Raw genomic sequence first — 6,309 nt, forward strand, 5'->3', positions numbered from 1 at the left:
TTCTTCTTTCTCAAGATTGCTTTTGTTACTTGAGGTCTTTTGTGGTTCCTTATGAATTTTAGAACTATTTGTTCTAGTTCATTGAAGAATGCTTTGCTATTTTGGTAGGGATTGCTTTGAATCTGTAAATTGCTTTGGGCAGGATGGCCATTTTGACAAGATTAATTCTTCCTATTCATGAGCACAGAATACATTTCCATTTATTGGTGTCCTCTTTAATTTCTCTTGTGAGTGTCTTACAGTTTCCAAAGTAAAGGTCTTTCACCTCCTTGGTTAGGTTTATTCCTAGCTATTTTATTCTTTTTGGAGCAGTTGTAAATGGAATTGTTTTTCTGATTTCTCTTTCTGCTAGTTCATTGTTAGTATATAGGAATGCAACAGATTTCTGTTTATTAATTTTGTACCCTGCAACTTTGCTGAATTGAGTTATTAGTTCTAATAGTTTTTCAGTGGAATCTTTAGGGTTTTCAATCTATAATACCATGTCATCTGCAAATAATGACAGTTCAGCTTCTTCCTTACCAATTTGGATGTCTTTTATCTCTTTGTGTTGTCTGCTGTGGCTTGGACCTCCAGTACTACGTGAGATAAAAGTCATGAAGTGGAAATCCTTGTCTTGATCCTGACCTTAGAGGAGAAGCTTTTAGTTTTTCACCATTGAGTATGATGTTAGCTGTGGGTTTGTCATATATGGCCTTTATTATGTTGATGTATTTACCCTCTATACCCATTTTGTTAAGAGCTTTTATCATGAATGGATGTTGAGTTTTGTCAAGTGCTTTTTCAGCATCTATTTAGATGATTATGTGATTTTTGTCTTTCTTTTTGTTGATGTGATGTATGATATTGATTGATTTACAAATATTATACCATCCTTGCATCCCTGGAATAAATCCCACTTGGTCATGATGGATGATCTTTTTGATGTATTTTTAAATTCAGTTTGCTAATATTTTGTTGAGGAGTTTTGCATCTGTGTTCATCAGGATATTGGTCTATAATTTTCTTTTTTTTTGTGGTGTCTTTGTCTGGCTTTGGTATTAGAGTGATGCTGGCCTCATAGAATGAGTTCGAAAGTATTTCCTCCTCTTCTACTTTTTTGAATACTTTAAGACAGATAGGTATTAGCGCTTCTTTAAATATTTGATGTAATTCAGCTGTGAAGCCATCTTGGCCTGGAGTTTTGTTTTTAGATAGTTTTTTCATTACCAATAGTATCATATATTTTGACATCTGAAAATATTGTCAATTTTTCTTTCTCATCTTTTTCGTCATTTGGTCCTTGACTCATTATTGGACTTTCTGAAGTGCTGCCAAGTTTTCTTCACCTAGACAGATTAGCTGTTAGGGACGCATCCTTTCCTGAGACAGGTCTGGATTCTCACTGCCTCCTGCTGGGTCCGTCAGCACAGCCTGAGTCACCTGCAAAATGAAAGGAGCTGTCCAAGGTTTTGGGGCAGCACTGAGCCCCTGCCTCCTGATCCTGAAAGGTGCCAGCTGGGCCCACTGCCAGCAGGCAGTGCCACAGCCCACATCCCCTGCTCATTCTCCGCTTCCTTCTCCTGCCTCCTCTCCTCCCCGGCCACTGATTCTCCTCATGCCTCCAGGGTTCTTCCCCCTTCATTCTGTTTCTAAATCTTTCTTTATTACTCAAACACTTGGGAATACCCTGGCTGTGCTTCACTGTTGTCTGTCTTTTTCTGTGATAAATTCCTTAACTAGATGGTGTCATCTTGAACAGCTAGAAGGGAATATCTCCTTTGTTTTCTTATGGATCCACACAACCCTTCCCAAAAGTCCCTCATCCGCAGAAGGGTCCAGGACAAAGCCACTCACCATTGATTGAATAAATGATTGGATTTCCCAAAGAATGATTCAGATAAATTTTTTTTTTTTTTTGCCTTCAGTCATTATGCTGATTTTTTTTCTCACTCTAACCTATAGCATTTTATTTCATCAGTTATTTCTTCTAACTCTCTCAAACTCCTCTCCTCCTAATGGGTTCTTGTTCTCAATCTATAAACATGTTTAAGTGTCTTTCATCTGAAACAAAGAAATGACTGAAGATAAAAACACACAGCCTTTCACCTGACCCTGCATTTCATTCGCTCAGCATACGTCACTGTGCCTGCTTGCGTGCCGGTCACTACGGCTGCTGCCAGATGGAGATGGAGTGGTTGCCAACCTCACCAAGCCTGACAGGGACTCAGCTGACAAACAGGCAAACCAGACGCACTCTGGCTGCATCTCTGTTTTTCAAGGCTGGGCCCTTTGGTGCATTTGCTGGAAGGCCTTCCCTCGTTGTTTCCTCCAGGCTGATGCAGCCTTAGTGACTGAATGGGAGCTGGATTTCAGTCCCTGGACCCTGGGCTTCCGCAGGCCTGCACAAAGGCCAGCAGTCCCACCCACTTCCCGTCCCCAGCCTCTTTGGACAGAAGCCTGTGATCACAGTCCGGACTCCTTCCCAGCAGTTATGTGGCCTCGGCTCCCACTGCATGACCTCCGTGCAAAGACCCATGGGTGTCAGTTCTTCCTCACATGGTCTCGGGCTTCGACACTGCTACCCATTTCCCGTCAGGTTCCACCTTCTCCTGTGCATCTCCTGTTTCTCTGGCTGTTCTTTCTCTCTTCCTTCCAGGTTTGTGTTCTGAACTTCGGACATTAGCCATCTTTTCTTTTGTCTTCTCACTTTATGTTCCCAGGGAGTGATCTCACCCATTCCCACAGCTTTAGCTACACCTTTCCAGGGACAGATCCCAAATTTTCTGCAGATTGCCACTCCTGTATTCTCAAGACCTGGCTTCATGGGCGTGCGGTCAGTGCAGTGGCTCAGGACTCCATGCCTAGGAGAACTCTCATTTGAGATTTAATGCTCTGTGGTCCCCATAGTGAATTTCTTAAAATTTTTGTTTTTGAATTTTGAATTGACATTTTATAAATCTGAGTTTTCTAGGGCTGCCATAACAAAGTATCACAAACTAGATGGCTTAAACAACAGAAATTTATTTTCCTACCATTCTAGAGACTGGAGTCCAAGATCCGGGTGCCAGCAGGGTTAACCCCTGTACGGCCTCTCTGTGGATTGTGGATTACTCTCTGGGCGTCTCTTCATGTGCTCAGCCCTATATGCGCACAAGTCTGTGTGTGTCTTTATCTCCTCTTCTCATAAGGACATAGGGCCTCATAAGGAGGCCCTGTCTCCAAAGAGACACATTCTGAGGTACTAGGGGTTAGAGCTCCAACATAGGAAGGTGTGGGGACACAATTCAGCCTGTAACAGTAAGGGGAGTCTTTGACCAGTGGGGCATGCACTGAGCATCTTGGCTCACTCTGCTGTCTCCCTAGAGAATGTTCTCATCTGCCAGCTCCCCACCTTCTGGCCTGTCAGCTGCCCAGCTACTCCATTCTTCTGCCCTCAACGGGTGAAGATGCAGGTGCTGAGAGAATCAGGGTCCAGCTATCCCTGCCCAGGGCTGGCTGTGCCACTGCACATTTGAAGGTGTTTGGCAGGGGTGAGCCTTGCACCTAGCACCAATCCAGGTTGCAGCACATCCTAGCTGATGTTTCACCTGGTCCATGGATTGGGCAGCAGGCCATGGCAAGGGAAACTGACTTCTGCACCTCCTGGCCTTGGGTCAGTTAGCTCCTCTGGGAATTTGACTAAAGCTATCAAACCTGTCCCCTGAAAAGTTCACATATGCAGACGTGATTTCATACATATTCAAGGTGTAATGGACTCCGTGAAGCTGACGCACGGGTGACTTGCGGTTTGGCTCTGCTTCCCTTTCCAGCCTCATCTCTGGGCCACTGTCACCACACTGCAGCCCGCATGAATCACAGCCGGCATTCTTAATGCATTCCATGCTTCCACATTTTTGTCAATGTTCTTCACTTTGCCTACCATATACTTTTCTTGATTATCATTGTAGCAAGCTACTCTGTGTCCTTCAAAATTAAAATTACATTCTAGCTTCTCAGGGAATCCTTACTGTTATTATATAAGGCAAAACAAAGTGTTTCTTTAGGGTCCCTATGTATCTCTTTTATAAAACATAAAACACTTAAGTCTGATTATTTCCTAATTTACCTATTCCTTCTACTAGATTGCAAGCAGTTTTGAGGGCAAAAACTGTATTTTCTCTCAGTTTTATTGAGACGTAATTGACATGCATCACTTGGGTTAAGTTTAAGGCATTGCAGTATAATGGTTTGACTCACATATATTGTGAAATGATTACCACAAGCTTAGTTAGTGCCCATCATCCCATACAGATACAATAAGAAGACAAAGAATGAAAAGAGGTTTTGCTTATGAGGAAAACTCATAGGATTAATTCTCATAACAACTTTCCTATATATCATACAATAATGTTTGCTATTGTTGTCATGTTGTACACTGCATCCCTAGAACTTCTGTGTTTTATAACTGGAAATTTGTTATCTTTTGTCGACCCTCCTCCAATTCTCCAAGAACTCTGTTTTAATTGTTGCTATCTTCACAATGCCTGGCGCATAGCTGAGTAACCGTAGTATTTTCTGGATCTCAGATGAAGGCATGCATGATCGAGGGGGCAGCAGTGCTGTGGTTGAATGTGTGCACTTTGGAGTCAGTCTTGGGCTTAAATCTTGGCTCTGTCAATGATTAGTATTATGACCTGGGGAAATCACTCTTAAACCCCAGTTATTCAGTTTCAGAATTACCTCAAAGTAAACTGATGTCAATTTATACTGACATATATAGCTACATATACATCAGTCCTATCACTAAATTTCTATGAGCTTGACTGGTATTTTGAATGAAAAGACAAAATTAAGGGACAATGAAGCTGTGTTCTTATAGATTAATTTACTAATAATAACAATAACAAAATACTCATTAAGGGTCCACTGGGTTCAAGGTATTACGCTAAGACCTGTGGAGAAATTAAGTATACTGCAGGCCATGGAGGAGTAGGAAGAGCCTGTTTTAGAGTTTACCCAGAGGACAGGTGCTGAAAGAGAGGTATCCGATTTTAGAACGAAAGTTCTGCACTGGGTCAGTGCATAAGGCTTCCTGAAAAAAAGTGGCATTTGAGAAGAGCCTTGAAGGAAAGGTAGGAAGGTCGCTGGCATCAGGGGAGGGAAGAAGCGAATGGATGCAGCATGGGAAAGCAGAGGTACCTGCAGAGAAACAGGAGCTCTGCCACCTTACTGACCAAGCTGCTCCCAGAGGATGCTGCAGCTTCAGCTCCTGACACTGGTGGTTAGTGGCCTTTTCCACATAGTACAATGTGCCCTTGTTCTCTGCCTCATGAGCAGTTGGCACTCTGCCCTGCAAAAGCCATGTGATCCTGACAGCTGAGTCAGGGACTGGCCTGTGGTGGCTGTGGCCTCTCAGCAGCAGTTGTGCTGCTTTGCTCTGACCAGCTTCCCCATGCCACGCTGATGCGGTATGGACTCTGCTACATGCACGATGGATCGCATTCCTGTAAACAGGCATGTGCGCCAGGAATCAATGTGGAGAATTAGGGAAGACCCAGTGAATCTCCTCACAGATGGTCCAAATGGGTCACTGAGAATTAAATTGCCTGTGGATGAGGCTGTGGAAAATATACACAGCTGTAAAGATGGCTTGCAAAGTATTTTATTTTGCATGCAGTGATTAAACTAGCTGTTTTAAAAAAAATCACTGAATCAGACATCATTTCTAGGAATTCTTTCCAGGCACCAGGAGGCTGAGTTAATCATACCGTCCCCAGCCTGCATGCCTGCTGCTAATGCCGCATTTGCCCCACTGCAGTACCGTCCTGGTTGAACTATGCTTCTGAGGAGCTAGGCCTCCTGAGCTGGAAGGCAAGCTCCTTCCTTAACGGATCTGCGACCTTGGACAATCCTTTTAACCTCTCTAAGCTGCAGTCTCCTCACCCGTACCGTAGAAATAGTACTAATTCTGCCTGATAAGGTGCCTGCGAATCGTGGAAGAACTGGCCCCTACAAGGAAGAACATCTCAGTGTCTGGAAGGCAGCAGTGCTTCCCCTCAGACGCCGCTTGACTTGCTCTCCCGTCTTCAGTCCCTTCTTCGCTGCGGCGCCATCTCCAAACACCCCGCTGAAAACTGCACCCCCGCCAACATTCTCTGGGCCATCTGATTCTCCGTTAGCACCTGTACCCGAAGACAGGAGGAGGAATCGAAATTGAGGTAGCGATTTTAGCAGCACGCGATGGAGGACCCGGCCTTACTGAACTTGACCCCAGAGCTGAGGATTTTGCCATCCGCGCGGCCCCACTTCCTCTCGCCCAGCGCCCGCGCTCCTGCTTCCGGAGGTCGG

Source organism: Manis javanica, chromosome 13 (assembly GCF_040802235.1).
Source record: "Manis javanica isolate MJ-LG chromosome 13, MJ_LKY, whole genome shotgun sequence".
In the NCBI taxonomy this organism is placed as follows: Eukaryota; Metazoa; Chordata; class Mammalia; order Pholidota; family Manidae; genus Manis; species Manis javanica.